General features: G+C 41.4%; 1 protein-coding gene across 1 annotated transcript in view; it reads right to left on the minus strand.

Annotated features, from left to right (window-relative positions):
- The window catches only part of LOC139755022 (uncharacterized), a 143750-nt gene extending 125348 nt beyond the window's left edge, over nucleotides 1-18402 (minus strand). The window contains 1 exon segment of the mRNA XM_071672953.1: nucleotides 18289-18402. The gene's annotated coding sequence lies outside the window, so the exon portion shown is untranslated.
- Nucleotides 18403-19324: the final 922 nt, after the last annotated feature.

The following is a 19324-nucleotide window of genomic DNA, read 5'->3' on the forward strand; positions in this document are numbered from 1 at the left end:
GGATGTATGTATATACATGTGTATGGGGGGGGGGGGTTGGGCCATTTCTTTCGTCTGTTTCCTTGCGCTACCTCGCAAACGCGGGAGACAGCGACAAAGTATAAAAAAAAAAAAAAAAAATATATATATATATATATATATATATATATATATATATATATATATATATATATATATATATATATATATATATATATATATCTTTCATACTATTCGCCATTTCCCGCGTTAGCGAGGTAGCGTTAAGAACAGAGGACTGGGCCTCTGAGGGAATATCCTCACCCGGCCCCCTTCTCTGTTCCTTCCTTTGGGGGGGAAAAAGAAAAAAAAAAAAAGGAGGTGTACAACTTACATGAATTGATCAGTCATGAAGTAATCAGCTAACAACAGTTAAGCCACGGAAATGACACATTAAACATACAAAATTCGATTATTTTTTTTTTCAACGAAACTTCATCTGTTGTGTTCTGTATCCTTACTTGTAGTCTTCAAAAATATATTCTTTTTGAGGTCAGATTATATATTTATACTGCTAAAGCAGAAAAAAAAATATTGTCAACTAAAACAGAAAGCGTCAGTCTCGCCCATTTTCTTTTCTACATATGTCTAGCCCATTTTCCTTGACATTACGTGCAGCAGCCGAAGAGGTGGACTACGGATGCAGCACCTGACCTGCCGACCTTCCCCTACAGCGTCCACGCCTGCTATGTGAGGCTGCACCTGCCCCTTTGTGTTCACCGCCAGCTAATTAACAAGACAAACGGATGAAAATATAAATCAAGTGCCGTTGATTTACCATTCCGTTAAAGTAAGACGGCATGATATATATATATATATATATATATATATATATATATATATATATATATATATATATATATATATATATATATTTCCCTGGGGATAGGGGATTAAGAATACTTCCCACGTATTCCCTGCGTGTCGTAGAAGGCGACTAAAAGGGGAGGGAGCGGGGGGGCTGGAAATCCTACCCTCTCGTTTTTTTTTTTTTTTTAATTTTCCAAAAGAAGGAACAGAGTGGGGCCAGGTGAGGATATTCCAAAAAAGGCCCAGTCCTCTGTTCTTAACGCTACCTCGCTAACGCGGGAAATGGCGAATAGTTTAAAAGAAAAGATATATATATATATATATATATATATATATATATATATATATATATATATATATATATATATATATATATATATATATATATATATGTGTGTGTGTGTGTGTGTGTGTGTGTGTAAAAGGCCCGTAGAGGATATTTTGTAAGTAGGACGATTGAGGAAAAGCAGAGTTTAAGTAGCGTTAGGATTATTATCTTTAGTTGATTGTGGAGCAATGCGTATCATGTCCTGGTCTTCATTTTCTGATATTTGAATTAAAAGCAATGAGGTTTGAGCATCTCCTTACAGATTGAAGAAAAAACAAAATACAGTCGCTTCTGTTCACTCGTGAAGGAATTCGTTCAGTACTCGAATGATTAAACTGTTTTCGTCATAAAACCGGAACAAAAATCTGTCTTAGATAACTTTGCTTGATACGTCCACATCATGGTGTTCAGTGATTGCTCTGCTGATAATTATGAAGATACTTTAATGTTTTACGTGCATACTTAAATACATAATTTGTCGGTCCTTATCTTTGCTTAAGGTGATCTAATTATCACTTTAAACTGACACTACACTTGTGGTTGTGTCACAGTTGACAGGTGCATTGCCAGTATCTGGCAATCACTGCGGGAAAAAAAAAATCATTATGATACTCCTTCTACGTTTATCTTAAAGGGTAACTAGGCTCTTTAGCTTCCAGACTGATTACGAGTGCACATGTGTACCATCACACGTAACCTTGGTCGTGCGGTGCTGTCACCAGTTCAATACAATGGCTAGCTGGTTGTGTGGGCTTCAGGCCTCTCTGCTGCCAGGATCATCAGTAAGGACGTCAGCGTCAGGCTACATCCACCAACTGCAGCTCCAAAGGCCAGACATTCCCTGGATTTTTATTTCTATTTCTTTCTAAACCAAGTGACCGGAGCTGTTATTAGTTGACATGGCTGTTCGACGGTTAAGGGTCATCAAACCAAAAAATCCGTAAGCTGCATGTCATTCATATGTAATGAAGAAGAAAAAAAAACCCACTCATAACAGTAAATATTCTTCATCAGTTGTGGTTACACGGGTTCTCTTGATGCTCTGGTCAGACGTCTGTGGCTCATGAGTACAGTAGACTTTCTCGACCGTTCTTCAAGATTCAATTCATGATAACCAGTTAGAACTTGATTATATTTCGTTACATTTCTCTGTATCTACAATTCAGGAATGTATTTTCTATTCTTTGTAAGTTGCCATCAGCCCTTGAGTTTCACAACCATTTTACCCTCTCATCTAAAGTTTCCTTCTTTCTGTGCCTTCCATCTACTCTCATTGACAACCTCCTTAACCGAAGACATGACTATCCATTAAACTTTTAACGCCAGCGTTCGGTATGTCAGCAAGAAACTCCAACCGCTGTAAAGTTCCCACTATCTTGCTATCACTGTAAAGTACCAGAAGATATCTGTGTGTGTGTGTGTGTGTGTGTGTGTGTGTGTGGCGTCCTTGGATATAAGTCAGGAATTAGCTGGTTGTCTGTTTGAGGTTGAATCTGACAGATTGTTTGTGTAGTATCCCACACGGCATGATGGTGGCACTGACCAGTTTTTGTCATGTGAGAGCTAATGTAAGGATGATACCGAACGGATACAGTAGACCGGTTATCCTTGTAGAGGTAACAACTAACGTGAGGACGATACAGAGCTGTTGTCTGTGTAGCGAACCATCTGGTCTGTGATTCACGCCTCAGGTCACCCATCAGCCTCATTACAACACCTGCTGTGTGGGTGAGTATAGAAAGCCACAGGTCGGAGTTGTGTTGATAGCAGCACGGCGCCTCAGGTGACCCTCAGCTTCACTGCATCTACTGCCGTGTGGCTGTGTGTGTGTGGGTGTGGATGGTCAGTACCCCGCTCGAGGCCACAGTCAGCCTCAACACAACACCCGCTCCGATCATTCATATCAGACAGATGTTTAGCCTCGAGTCTATGACCGGTGAACAGATTTATAACAGGTTCATCGTCATCCATTAAACAGGGCTTCTCTCTCGCTGTCTATTTTTAATATGACGCATTATAGATTATATACGATTATATACTTGCTTTAAGTCTTAGGTCGTTTATGGTATGCTATATGACGCAAGCTCGTCAGGTCTGGGAGATTTGATCTGTTCTTACTATACACTGGGCTGTTAGCTGAAAGAATGGAAGTGTCTTCTCTTATACTGATAGAATTCAACGATGATATAGAAGAGTTCGAATCTTGGAAACGAATTAGCCCAGCGACACGGCCTCATCTCTGCCAGTGAGTAATCTTGACGACTGATGGAGAAGCAATTCGTCATGCTGAGCCGATATGCGTGGCGCTCGCTATCACGGGAGAACACAGACAAGAGCCAGAGGAATATAGGAACAATACCAGAAGTATAAAGGCTACCATCCCGGCACCCGACGTCCTCCTTTGTTTTTTTTTTTAAGACGTCCACCGCATCTTCGTTCCAGAGTGTGGGTATGTGGCGGCTGTGGCGACCTGGTTGACAAATGACCCAGTCATGGGAGATGCTCCCGATGCCGAGGTGTAATGGAGGAGAAACATAGTGATCGTCATAAGTTAGCTTTTAGGACTTAACGAGTGCTCTCTGTGTTCATCACCGATATACTGCTAATGCTTACATTACAACGATTCCAATAAGTTTATCATCACTTCAGTGATATTCTTCATGAATGTCATATGGAATTCTCTCCATACCATGAAGAAAAGTATATCGACATATTCGCCTGTATCGCGTCGTAATATATATCCTGCCTTGTGGTAAGACGAAATACCTTTTCCAAGTAGCAAAACCTGACTATCAACCACTACACCTGGAAGGATAGCGTAACATTTGGACCACAACTTGTGGCAGGAACCAGGTGCGTTATGGGGAGGGGGAGAGGAAGGAAGAGGATGTGATGGAGGAGGGTATTAGGGAGACAGTGAGTGGGGGTCTGGAGTAGAGGGGGAGGGTGGGGTGTCTTCTCCCCCATCACACTTACCACTGACTCAATTTACTACCAGTGTGTCCGAGGGGGTAATGCCAGACATTGCCAGCTGCAACTGCTGTAACATGACGTGTACCCGAGTGAAATTAGGTTGAGTGACGAGGTTGGATAGTGTTTATTAGTGCTCTACCGTAGCAATCTCGCAAAAGCTGTTATGAAACTGAAGGGAATGAGGTAAGGGCTTCTTATATGCGGGCAAATAAATGGAGCCATGATGAACTATACAGCTGTGGTTCTCATGAATTCGTCATTTGGGATTTTACGTGACTCAGACTCATAAAATGATTGACTGAAACCTTCCTAAAGGACAGCACAGGGAAAGAAGATAACAAAACACACCAGAGATAAGGCTCAGGTTGCTTCAATCGCGTTTCTTTAACCAGTTCGCAACAGATGTAAGATTCCTTCTCGTCTTCCCGCCAGACGAATGTTCCATAATGGTCGTTCCCTGTCTTTCTGCACCACCCAAGACACCTGCTAATAGTACTGAGTTGCTTTGCTCAGCTATACACACCATCCTGGTGGGTTACCATCCCTATAATCTTCACGACTGGAGTTCACAGACGTCCAAGCGTGACGTCGTTCAGGTAAAATGAAGGCTACTGTAGTTGGGTACCAAGTAGTGCAAGATTGCTATTTCTTTTTTCTTTATGGTAATTGTCCGTTCAAGATAATCTAAACTTAGTCTGACTTAGTCATTATGATATATGAATTCATCACATGGTCGATATGGAAAAGAGATGTATCTCTTATGCTTATCTATATAAAAGCACTTACTCGACTTTTGTGAACAAAAGATAGATCGTATTGGTGATTTATACCAGGGAGTAAAAAAAGAAATAATTTGAAGAGAATAAAGCTCTCATTCAACCACTTAAGATGTGAGCATTAATGAATGCATGGTAATTAGCTCTGGAACCAGAGCAGGGTGAGAGAGGCTATAAAATGAATTAATTATATTAACTTTGTTACGAGTTCCAGTTTAATCTTATCACAAATGGCCACTGTAACATTGATTCTCGTCGCCTTTATTGGGTGAAGGGGATGAAGGAGCTTTGTTAGTCTGTGCCTCTGTTTTTGTTTTCATTTCATTCCACCTTTGTCTTTTTTTCATATATTTAGAGCAGCCAAAACCTCATGAAATTAAGAATGGTCTGGATGCCCATGTATCCGTCTCCGTAACCGAGACAGATTTAAAGGGGCTAAAGATGTGTGCTTGTTGTCAATCCTCCCAAGGTTGCCATCTTCATAAGCCCAACAACTGTCGTAGACTTGTGGGAAACGACTAGAGTAGCTCGGCGGGGTGGGTATGACCCAGGCAGCGACAGGCTGACAGATAACGCGTTACTAACCATGATGGTAACTACTGCGATACCCAGCGTTGGCAGAGCAGTAACGAAGCTCATCATTCTCGCGTTCTCAGTTCTGTGTGGTGTTTAGTGCAAACATTCCCAGAAGAAGGAGACTCAGAGAGTGTTGAAGACAAAAACAGATCCGTAAATTTTCCTCTTCAGCAATTTTTTGGGTCCTTGATCTCAGGGATATTTCCGACACCATAGGTGATCACTGACACATACAGTCAGTCATTTGATTGTATCTCGTATTTGTCTTCTATTCTCCCTCTTCTTTATTGTCCCATTTCGTCCCCCTCGCTCCTCTTGCCTTCCATCCTTTCTTCCCTCTATGTCCTTCAACTTTATCCTTTCATTAGATAATTTGTCTACCTCTCATCCCCTCCCTCTTGCCTCTCCACTTCCCTCTTTCATTAGTACTTCCCTTCCACCCGCCCTTCCTGCAGAGTGATGGTGCAGGCGACACCTAAATTTCAGTCCCTCCCGCTTGTGCTTCAACCATGAATTAACCATTTGGCGTTGCTCCTGTGGACCACGAAGACTTATTAACAAGAAGAGCGCCATTAACTAGGCAACCTACGGCGCGGCCATTTGGCCATTTAATTACCAAGTAATGAGTGTGTGTGTGTGTGTGTGTGTGTGTGTGTGTGTGTGTGGTTACCTATTTGTAAGTACTATTTTGTACTACATGGGGAGGGAGATGTGCACTCGTGGGGCCTCATCTCTTGAACATTCTCCACTTCTGTTACGTCGTATGTATACACAATTTCACCATTCATCTTATTCTATTCACCCAGTACTCTTATCCTATAGAAGTACTACCTTAAATCTTTTTTTTTCACAAGTCTCTGGTTTCATGTCAGGACCTCTGATTGTTCTATGTTTGAATTTTTCAAAAAACTGTTCGTTGATGACTTCATCAAACTGGATCAAAAATTTAAGGTTGTTGATCAGGTAATCTCTTCTCATTTCCAGGTGGGAAACGTCAAGGTTTCTTAAATCTACTTGTGATTCTGCTCTCTTGATTCTTGTACCAACTCTGTTACCCTCTTCTGGACCCTGTTAATTCCCTGTGCTTCTTTGAGTGAATTAATGATAAAACTTGAAAAACACTTTCTACTTTAAGTATAATGTAGTATGCGAACTACCTGTTTAAAGTTTTTTGTCTATATACGTAAATGTTATTCTAAGACTTGCCCGCGGACAGTTTGTTTCCTTTGCTATTTTCCTGACATGGAACTCTGCCAACAGGAGCGATGTCTACTTCTAAGTCCGTCTTACATAAAGGTTCTTGCACCTTGTTTCGTGTTGGATATCATTAACAGCGAGGCATTCTTTCAATGCATCTCACCCACACTATCTTGTATTTCATCATCAATGTATTAAAAGAACTTTGGAGTTTGTCTAGGTCCCCTTGTACGTTGACGTAATTCTCCTCGATCTTACCTCCTTCATGTTTTTTTTGACATCATCAGCAAACGTAGGACTACAGTCATCCTGGTAGTCATTGACATATATCAAGAAGAACATTGTTCCTAAAGCAGAATGACAACCTCACCCTATCTCGAGAGGGCTTCCCTAACATACGTCCTATCCTCCCTTCCCTTATGATGATTATGGGAGAAGTCTACCCCTTGCTCCAGCTTTAGGATCCTGCTTTTTTACCAACCTCTTGTGTGATATTGTGGTGTATGCTTTCTGGCAGTCCAGCCTTCTCTTTTGTCTAAAACAAAGTTCACTTTCAAAGTAATCTAAGAGGCTAATGACGCATGATCTTCTGAAACCTTTCTGTCTCTCACGTAGATAAATTCTCCTCTGCAAGAAGTCATCCCTTTGCCGTCTCAATATCTTTTTCAGTACTTTATAAAATGCGCATATCAGGTAAACCGGTCTCTAGTTCAGCACATCCTCCAGGTCTCCTTTCTTAAAATTTGGTATGATCTTTGCCTTCTTCCACTCCCTTGGCACTTTATCTTTCTAGAGCACCGTCTTGAGTTTTTTGCCTCTTATATCTGGATATATTTTCAGCACATGTGGAGGTACTTCATTAGAACCATGAGCCTTAAAGAGGTCAAGACCTTTTAAGTATTCCTCTTCCATCGTGCTTAGATATTTCAGTGATTTCCAAGACTTCCTCCCCAATAAGTCTCACCGGCCTTCGGGTCGTAGTATCTTCACTGTAGAAACATTAATGTCTGGAGAACACTTAACCATATCTGCAATATACTGTTCCTACGGAGGATTCGAAAATAGATTTAAGGGGTTCAGCACTCAATTCTTCAAAAGAAGTAGCAATTACAGGAGAAATCCGGGAGAGAGAGAGAGAGAGAGAGAGAGAGAGAGAGAGAGAGAGAGAGAGAGAGAGAGAGAGAGAGAGAGAGAGAGAGCAGAAACTGCATTTCAAAACCAATAAATCTTGGTTCCTCAAATGCGCCTTTCGGAGATTTTCCTATGATAGTCTTGAATTACTGTATCTTTACACAAAGACTTCATTGACTTTTATCATTAACCTTTTGAAACGTTGTCTCGCGGGTGTACGCGGGGAGTCCCACCGATGATAGACAGCGGGTAAAAGAGAGAGACGGGGCAAGCATACCAATGAACACAAATAAATCTTCATTAACTTATACGGAGAAGACGCTGACACCACATCCACTTGTAACATCACACCTCGTTCAGTAATGAGCACTTGTGAGAGTAAGCAGTATGTATACTGATGACCTCCGTCAAGACGCTACAGCTTAGCGGCATCAATAAGATACAAAACACGGAGTCTGTGTGTCTGTGAGGAGGGTTAGGGGAGGAGGGTGGTTGGGGGAGTTAAGAAGCACATAAGTTCATGATCAAAAGCACACCGCCGCACAGGAGTCATCAAGGAGCATTCTCTTTTACTGCATCACCATCAGCAGCAATGATGCTTCTCGACTGATATTCACCATGAGGGTTAATCTACCCTCCTCTCTGGCTCGGTCGAGGATGCAGTTGGTGGGGGAAGGGCAGGAGGAGGAGGAACAGGTAGGTATTTGTTTAGGATTTAACGTGGGAGGCTTTCAGCAACACGCCAGAGTTAGGACGTGGGTATAGACGACGAGTTGCTTCCTCAACGCATCTCTTGCTTACATGCTACCAAGCCTGAGTATCTGTGTATTTGGGTTGAAGAAGTTCTGACGTGATTGTAGCAAATGATTACTTATCTACAGCCAAATGGCAGGGAACCTTTTTTAAGTTCTAACATAAGTGTAAACTGATTAAATCTGGAGATCAGGAGGCAAGGGCTAGTGATGTGAGGACATATGGGAAGAAAACAGCGGATGGTGTGAAGGTAAGAATGGGAGAGTTGGACGTTGGGACAAGAGTAACGTTGTTAAAACAAATATACCAGAAGGACAGAAGAGAGCAAGGCTGTTGCATGACAAGGCAGAGATCAGAGAGACAAGATGGCACTGGACAAACAGGACTTGCGTGGGCCTGGGCAGTCTGGCCAGAGACCGTATGCTGAGACTGAACGAGGGATAGCGAAATGATGGGAGCAAACAGGTGAAAATAAGACTTGGTGAGCTAGGGCAGAGGAGGACATGACTTGCTGAGATGGCAGAAGGGAAGAGAGAAATTGCTCGGGTCTGGCAAGATCACAGACTCAGCCGGAAAAGACAAGACTTTTAATGAAATAGGAGAGATGATGACTTGACTTGCCAGCATATATCAGATAAATGTACGACTTGTTGGGCTGTCAGGGGGAGAGACAGCATTTGCTGCAGCATGACAAGACTGTGTGAGATAGGACTTGGTGGGAGAGACGAAACGTAGACAGTGCGTACCGGAACCAGATAGTGTTAAGAAATTATCTGCTGCATCACTAGAGAAAACGCAATTCTTGCTAGAACTGGACATGAAGTTGGGGGGCATCCCTCGTTTAAATTGTTAACATAGCAGGGATGAACGAAAGGTCAAGGCCGCCATTCTACCTCACGACACATCTCTGGCACAATCAACAGTTGGTTCATTGTTACAGTTTGGTTATTGTTACATTCAGTGAGACAATATGGGTACTCAGCTTATGCCTTTCATAAAAAGGCTGTCGGTATTTTGACATGTTCCAGCAGCATACTATTCCGGACTGATGAACTTACAGTCTTCATAGGCAGTCTTTCGATTTTGATAATTTAAGCGAACTCTTTTTCCCATGTTATAACATCAAGTCTGTGTACCCTGTCCTCTTCCTCGTGAGACTCAGTGCTGTCACTGACAAACCATACTCTCATCGGCCTCGACTCAGTGACATGCCTTTGAAGCTCACATACATCCCTTCCTACACGCACAAGGATCTGCTAGACACTTACGTTTCCCAAGGGTTATGATTGAGTTATTCCTTTGTATGACCCTTGCGTGTCTTTCTGGTATGCCAGTTTCATAACCTTTTCCATTCCTTCTTCTTCTTTACTTCCTTCATTTCCTTTCTTGTGTCATAATTTCCGGACTATAAAAAATGTCCTCATGTTATGGATATTTTGGATCAAATATATACTTGTTTTCTATAACAACGTTTCCGTGGCTCACTTCGTTTTTAGCTAGATTTATCAAATTTTGCTGACTCACCATCACTGCCAACTCGTTTGTCAATGACACACCCTTTCATCTGGATGGATTCGAGCCAACCCGTCCTATTCACAAAGTCAGAACATGAAACAAGAAGTCAGATTTGATATAACAAGTTGGTTTCGTCTAATGTATTACAGGATGGGATACAGTTAGATTACAACTAGGGGAGACTTGGTATTTTGCCCGCGATAATTCAGTTTTAGAGTAAACGAATGAATCATTGCCGGTGTGCCTGCATATATAAGACACAGGATGAGCGCACTGACAATCCTGCAGTGACATCACCGGCGCACTTCCATACGCCGTTTGCACCGGAAATAATTTCGTGAGCGTAAAAGTGAGGGCTGGAAGGGAGGGTGAATTTAATTACTACGTGTTATAATTATTAGTTTCCTCAGTTGTTTTGTTACTTGTATGTGAACTCCTGGTTCGCCTGCTAGTCTCTTCATTTGTGTCTTGAGACTTTAAAGTCTATTCAATTTGTTATATATATATATATATATATATATATATATATATATATATATATATATATATATATATATATATAGGTGGAGGGAACGAGGAGAAGTGGGAGACCAAATTGGAGGTGGAAAGATGGAGTGAAAAAGATTTTGTGTGATCGGGGCCTGAACATGCAGGAGGGTGAAAGGCGTGCAAGGAATAGAGTGAATTGGATCGATGTGGTATACCGGGGTTGACGTGCTGTCAGTGGATTGAATCAGGGCATGTGAAGCGTCTGGGGTAAACCATGGAAAGCTGTGTTGGTATGTATATTTGCGTGTGTGGACGTATGTATATATATATATATATATATATATATATATATATATATATATATATATATATATATATATATATATATATATATATATATATATATATATATATATATATATATATATATATATATATATATATATATATATATATATATATATATATATATATACAGTGTTTAATATATGCTTTTATCATTCGTAGCGTGTTCAGGAATGAAAGCCTACGTTCTTGAATATGCGCGACGCAGACTCTTTTGATAATCAACATTTGAAAGAAATGTCATCTGAACGTGCAGAAAAATACTACACCCTCCTCTTATCACAACCCAGCTCCTACTTGACCAGAGTATCAAGACAATCAAAGAGCAAATCATCCCATCAAGGTGGGTCAAAAGACAATGAGAACCTCTGCAAACGCCTTGTGACTCGGGGCAACTAGGCGGGTGCCGGGGTAGCTGAAGCAGACCCGCGGCAGGTGGGGTATCGTCTCCCTCCTGTGGTCACCAAGTTGGCGCGGTTGTCAGCGAGACTTTTTCATTTCCTTTTTTAGTTATTCTCACACCGTCCCAGCATTCATATGGATACAGAGGGAAGATGAAACCTTTACTGAACCTTGGAGATGGTTTAGGATTGTAGGCCATTATGTGATGTTAGAATACACAGGAATAAATACGGTAAAGAGAAGAGGAGGAAATGCCGTTAGGAACAGCACCCCAGATCACAACAGCTGTGTAGCGACACGCGACCACAGCTGACTATGGGCGCGTGCTCGGCCCCGGGCCGGGAAATGTTTGTGTCATCCCACCTGAACTCATTTACAGGGGCGGCGGTCAGACAAGCTATTCATGAACGATCTCGTAATTGGATAATTGGTGTCGTATCACGCAGGAAGTTAGGCGGACATGGGGGAGCTTATCATCAGTAAGGTAATGTTCTTACTAATGTTAGAAACATTCGAGCAAAGTAATTTGTTTCAACTTCTGTTTTCTTTAAAGAAATAAGACTTGAAGTGTTTAGCTATCAAAACTTGTCATTGGAGATTTTGTTATGTCCAAAAATTACATAAAATTCAAGCAACAGAATAATCTGAAATTAAAGAACGATTGGGAAGAATATCTTGTGATATCTCATTAAGAAACAGTTCATTGTAATATCTACAAATTAATGACAAGGAAATGCTCGTTGGCAAAAGACACTTAAAATGATCAGATACCAAATTCGTTTTCTCCTCTCCTACAATGATGATTATTCAAATTAATGTTTTATGCATCCCGAACATACGGCAACAGGATATACATGTATTCTATATATTTATATTTCAGATTTGAGCTTCTGTCCAAGATTACCCGGCTATCATCACTAAATTAGACTGTGTTTTCCATTCGCATCTTTCTATAAAGTATCCGTGTCGATATATTCCTTTTTTAATGCATGATGCTTAGTTGGAAGGAGCCTTCTGCTTCACTATCATGTCTTCCGTCTATATAGATTTGGAATTTAGGATATCTAACTCCTACGGTTCTCAACTACATAGTCTTATGATAGGATGTCAGATAATCTGTTATCTGTCGTCTCCATGTGTTTGGTCACAGTGCGGGGGGTTGCTACAATCTTGTAACTACCAGAGAACGGGCATTGTATCATTGAGTATATAAGGGTATATTAGATCAGGTATACCTTTAGGAGCTTAATCATTTCATATCAAATTGCTGAAACCACATCTATTACGACAGTCATGGGGAGCAGACTAGCCTTTCAACCTTATGTAATATGATGTCATTCTATCTCTTGCTTGACAGATACAGATATCTGGGTAAATGAAGGGTTGGAGAACTTGTTTAGAATACGATTGCATATCTACCGCGGCAAAATAAGTGTCTAGCTGGATAAGTTTAACCTATTCTAGTATTTTTCTTTTTTTGTTAAGTTTGCTGCAGGATGAGTAGCTTTAGAATGACAGGGGTGAACGATGAATAAGGGCCAGAACTGAAATATATCTTTGCGTGGTTACTGTTTGTGTACTACGGGGAGAGAGATTCACATTCATGTTGCCAACCAATGTCTTTACTCCTTTGTACACACACACACACACACACACACACACACACACTAGCTTATGCCAGGTACCCATTTTATCGACCCGCCCATAAAGAAGGATGAACAGCTGGAATCACTGTGGGGAGGCTGCCGTGACCAATATTCGAACCAATACGGGTTTGATCCCAGGTGTCCCATGCATTCATGGTTGTCCGCAACGTTAACTGATACACTACGGAGTGTGTGTGTGTGTGTGTGTGTGTGTGTGTGTGTGTGTGTGTGTGTGTGTGTGTGTGTGTGTTTCATGACTATCAAGTCTTCAGTACGGCTAAGGAAAGGAATACAGGTATAGGAAAGACTACACAGATTCAGAACCAAACATTCAGAGACCAGATACCTGACTTGCGGTACTCATAACGAGGAAAAAAAATAAACCTAATAATCAGGCCAGAAACGGAAAAAAATATCAGAAAACTAAGTACATTTAATACGCGAAAGACGACAACGGCAGAGCGTCACCAAGGATTCATCCAAAGTGTTATATGTTCGTCTAATATTGAATTGGTCAGTCAAGCCCGTACGGACTTTTATCATAACGTTAGACGTGGTATTCTTGGTTGAGTCGGATAACACCTTAACCGTAGAGGAAGATCCCGAACTCGTTAATCCGGTGGGCATCATGTTTTAATCAGTTAATTCATCCAGCACACGTCGTAATCACTGACGACGAACCTGATAGTTAACGCTGCTAGCTACTAATTTCCAGTGTCGAATAACTTTAAGACAGATGACACCCACTGTCGTGCGTCTTAGAATTACATAGTGTTTGAGACTAATAACGCATCATACATGTAACTTGGGAACCAATATTGCATAGACCTATCTCAAAACGTACTCTGTCAGTTCAGCCATGCAGGCAATACAGGTATTCAAACCGATATATATATATATATATATATATATATATATATATATATATATATATATATATATATATATATATATATATATATAGTTTATAAAACGACCGCTTTCAGAATAGGGTATTATCATCGTGCAGTGCATACATGTATGTTCCAAGCTGTGGATCATGTGTTGTTATGAATGTTGTTGCCATCACTCTGGGTGTCTGAGATGCCGTTAATTCACAAGGATTTACCTATATTGTGGTGGACTGTTCTATTCATCGCGTGACCTACCTACAGTGCCGAGGTTAACAGCATTCTGGTCGACAGTCGCATTTTAGGTACTATCCTCTGCTGAGATTCATGCTTTTATATATATATATATATATATATATATATATATATATATATATATATATATATATATATATATATATATATATATATTTTTTTTTTTTTTTTTTTTTTTTTATACTTTGTCGCTGTCTCCCGCGTTTGCGAGGTAGCGCAAGGAAACAGACGAAAGAAATTGCCCAACCCCCCCCATACACATGTACATACACACGTCCACACACACAAATATACATACCTACACATCTTTCCATGGTTTACCCCGGACGCTTCACATGCCTTGATTCAATCCACTGACAGCACGTCAACCCCTGTATACCACATCGCTCCAATTCACTCTATTCCTTGCCCTCCTTTCACCCTCCTGCATGTTCAGGCCCCGATCACACAAAATCTTTTTCACTCCATCTTTCCACCTCCAATTTGGTCTCCCTCTTCTCCTCGTTCCCTCCACCTCCGACACATATATCCTCTTGGTCAATCTTTCCTCACTCATTCTCTCCATGTGCCCAAACCATTTTAAAACACCCTCTTCTGCTCTCTCAACCACGCTCTTTTTATTTCCACACATCTCTCTTACCCTTACGTTACTTACTCGATCAAACCACCTCACACCACACATTATCCTCAAACATCTCATTTCCAGCACATCCATCCTCCTGCGCACAACTCTATCCATAGCCCACGCCTCGCAACCATACAACATTGTTGGAACTACTATTCCTTCAAACATACCCATTTTTGCTTTCCGGGATAATGTTCTCGACTTCCACACATTTTTCAAGGCTCCCAAAATTTTCGCCCCCTCCCCCACCCTATGATCCACTTCCGCTTCCATGGTTCCATCCGCTGACAGATCCACTCCCAGATATCTAAAACACTTCACTTCCTCCAGTTTTTCACCATTCAAACTCACCTCCCAATTGACTTGACCCTCAACCCTACTGTACCTAATAACCTTGCTCTTATTCACATTTACTCTTAACTTTCTTCTTCCACACACTTTACCAAACTCCGTCACCAGCTTCTGCAGTTTCTCACATGAATCCGCCACCAGCGCTGTATCATCAGCGAACAACAACTGACTCACTTCCCAAGCTCTCTCGTCCCCAACAGACTTCATACTTGCCCCTCTTTCCAAGACTCTTGCATTTACCTCCCTAACAACCCCATCCATAAACAAATTAAACAACCATGGAGACATCACACACCCCTGCCGCAAACCTACATTCACTGAGAACCAATCACTTTCCTCTCTTCCTACACGTACACATGCCTTACATCCTCGATAAAAACTTTTCACTGCTTCTAACAACTTGCCTCCCACACCATATATTCTTAATACCTTCCACAGAGCATCTCTATCAACTCTATCATATGCCTTCTCCAGATCCATAAATGCTACATACAAATCCATTTGCTTTTCTAAGTATTTCTCACATACATTCTTCAAAGCAAACACCTGATCCACACATCCTCTACCACTTCTGAAACCACACTGCTCTTCCCCAATCTGATGCTCTGTACATGCCTTCACCCTCTCAATCAATACCCTCCCATATAATTTACCAGGAATACTCAACAAACTTATACCTCTGTAATTTGAGCACTCACTCTTATCCCCTTTGCCTTTGTACAATGGCACTATGCACGCATTCCGCCAATCCTCAGGCACCTCACCATGAGTCATACATACATTAAATAACCTTACCAACCAGTCAACAATACAGTCACCCCCTTTTTTAATAAATTCCACAGCAATACCATCCAAACCTGCTGCCTTGCCGGCTTTCATCTTCCGCAAAGCTTTTACTACCTCTTCTCTGTTTACCAAATCATTTTCCCAATATATATATATATATATATATATATATATATATATATATATATATATATCCTCCCTGGGGATAGGGGAGAAAGAATACTTCCCACGTATTCCCAGCGTGTCGTAGAAGGCGACTAAAAGGGAAGGGAGCGGGGGGCTGGAAATCCTCCCCTCTCATTTTTTTTTTTTTTCCAAAAGAAGGAACAGAGAAGGGGGCAAGGAGAGGATATTCCCTCAAAGGCCCAGTCCTCTATTCTTAACGCTACCTTGCAAATGCGGGAAATGGCGAATAGTATGAAAGAATATATATATATATATATATCTTCTCTCAATATGTTATGCATTGTGAGATTAGTTATGAGGCTGTAAACATAATAACTGTGTGTGGTTCTATGTTACTCACCAGATGCCTATTATCATATTGATATGTATGACATTCGTAAACAATTACCCTGAAGAAGCATAGAACATCTAATATCAAATCTTGATTTAAAACAATGAGTTTATGGTTTAGAAAATCTCTCTCTCTCTCTCTCTCTCTCTCTCTCTCTCTCTCTCTCTCTCTCTCTCTCTCTCTCTCTCTCTCTCTCTCTCTCTCTCTCTCTCGTATCTTTCTATCTATCTTTCGCTCGCACACTGTCAAGACATAATTTCGGAGTAAGTGCATTATGTAAATCAGCTGTACAAAAAAGAAATCTTCTGATCAGATCAGACAATGAACATTTAGATGACCGGATTTGGTTCTAAGAAATATCGTGTATCCGTATATGCTGGTACCATCGCTGATTGAGATGTGACTACGATTTTAAGTGACACAGAATAATGTCCACAATATCTCTTTATTTCGCATTGAGTAATGATTTCGATTTGTAATTAGGCATAGATATATTGACCTCATGCACCTTTTCTTTTAGGAACAGTTGAAAATCACTTTATATTGAATTACGATAATTTCTTTTATTTTTTTTATAATGATATGATAAATGTAAACCAGTACGATGACATAAACTAAAAGAATGTGGATTCAGAAACTGAAGGACAACGCCCGTAGAGTGTGTTAAAGTTGTGTCACCCACAACGACCCACAGCCCGAGCGTTCGAACTACTCCCGGTGTCAAGAGCGGACGAGTGATCAGTGAATCGACCTGACCCATGCTTCCCCTGTGGCCACCATCCATCCAGACTTAATGGTCCATGTCATTGGTCTTCATTTGTCTAAGCTTCTCTCGTAGTCAACAATGAGGGATTAGATAAGAAATTATTTATCTTTTATAGCTATAGCTTTAAACATATCAGATACATATAGAGAGCAGAGAGTTGCCAAGTACATTAACTTGACATGGAGTTTCAAATGAGATTGTTCGTTTTGTCGTATCAAGGCTGTCAACTAGATGGCAAATATAGACTGTGATATTCAATTCTTAAGCGTGCTTACCTTATTTGGCTTACATAGAAGGGCGAGAGGAGACTGCAGACCACTGATATACTTTGCAATGCTTTTATGTATTCCGCAGATGTCTTTTTAACTAGCAGTAGTGAATGAACATTTACTTCTGATATTTGACCACATCAGCAAAAGGAAGCGAAGGTTTACATTTATCTTTAACTGAAGCATCATATATCTGATCTGAGAGCTATTAACACTTTCGAATTTCCATGTCACATTCTTTAATAAAGTTGGAAAGTTGGAAATTAGTGGAATATTGCCAATACTTTTAGAATGAAATCGATTATTCCGTAACTTTAAGTAACTTTCAGTGTTGGTACTTATCATAACTTACTCTTTTCGGGCACATTGAAATCATCAGTTTGTGTGCTAAATCTTGTGCATTTGATGCAACACGAAGACAAAATTGTGGAAGGAATTCACATGCAGTATTCGCCTGCATGGAACAAAACGATATTCCATCGAATGCTGGAAAGGTAAGCAGAAAATGACCGCTGGTCAACAAGAAATGTACTGACAGATGTCGCATATCACACTTACAGGCTGCGCATTTCTTGTCTCTAGAAATGCAAAGTATCACTTCGTTCACTCGTCTTGGATCATGCATTACGTCAGCCAGACCACTGGAGTGCTGTGTTGCTGCCTCGCTACTGTCTGTGTGTACTAAGTGCTACTCCTGAGCCGAGCCAGATTCTCTCGTTGATTTCTCGGCCTTTACTCGCCACAAGTTTACTCCTCAGTCATAGGACCAAATTCAATATGATAATCTGGAATAGAATCTGACACTAATGTGAATACTCAAATTTCGACTCCTTGAGAATGACAAGAACTTTTCCAGAGATCGACTCTTACCAGCAAGCTATCCAACGAACACTGAGGCACTGGGACACGGACAGGCTCGGTCTGGTGGGGCTGCAAGAGCAACCGTAACGCGCGACTGGCCGAGCGAGCGGCTGCCACGCAACTGCACGAAGAGAGTGGGTCCCTCACAGCCCGCGCCGCCCTGCAGTACGCTGCTCGACCCGCCCCATTCGCTCCGTGTGGACCGCCCCAGTCCCACCGACCCCGCCCTCGCCTTCCGCCCACCGCGACCCTCCTATCTCATTCCTCACCGACGTAGTACACTTTACCATGTGCCAACACGACTGTAGTCCCTGAAGCACGTTACCAATGTCGTTTGAGTTTCTTAAGTTTGTTTCCATCTCTCGATTCTTCATGTCTATCTGCTCGGAACTTGGCGAGGTTTTGAATCTTCTGTTTGATTAAGTAATGACCGGACCTCTGAATATTAATTAGATGTAACTCTGGAATACGGTGGCGGTAGTAGCAAGGTCCAGCGGGCTTGTAAAAGCGGTGGAAAACTGTCGTCCCGTACACTAGCATCCAGCCAGCCCTCCCTCCCACTGCTACGCCCGGGCCTGCCGATGTGACATCAGCACGGCCAGCCCTGCGCCGTAGTTGATCCATCCGCAGTAGCACAGCCGCTCGCGCCGCGGTCCTTTATACTGACGTACCACTGCTGCCTCCCTCTGTGTCAGCCATCGCCGCCACGGCAATGCTAGTCTCATTCCCTCAACGCAACAGCAATGTCAGCATCTATATGTGTAACAGTTTAAGCCACTCACGTATAATCAAGGTTTAACGCTGCCAAAACAAGTCTACGCAAAACAAATTTAAATTTCGTGTAAGATGCAGTTGTTTTGCTTTGGTTCATGACTGCCTCTTCCTACCGATCATTTCTCATTTCATTCACCATGAACAGAAGCCGCCATTTAGTTATGTCATCTTTGCTTGTTTGCCTGGGTCGTAATCTCGTTGAAGTGTGCTATGTGCTTTCAAACGCTTCCCTCCCATGGCCGACTGACCTGCCATCAGTCCTTGTAATAGT

The sequence above is a fragment of the Panulirus ornatus genome, chromosome 18 (assembly GCF_036320965.1).
Source record: "Panulirus ornatus isolate Po-2019 chromosome 18, ASM3632096v1, whole genome shotgun sequence".
Taxonomy (NCBI): domain Eukaryota; kingdom Metazoa; phylum Arthropoda; class Malacostraca; order Decapoda; family Palinuridae; genus Panulirus; species Panulirus ornatus.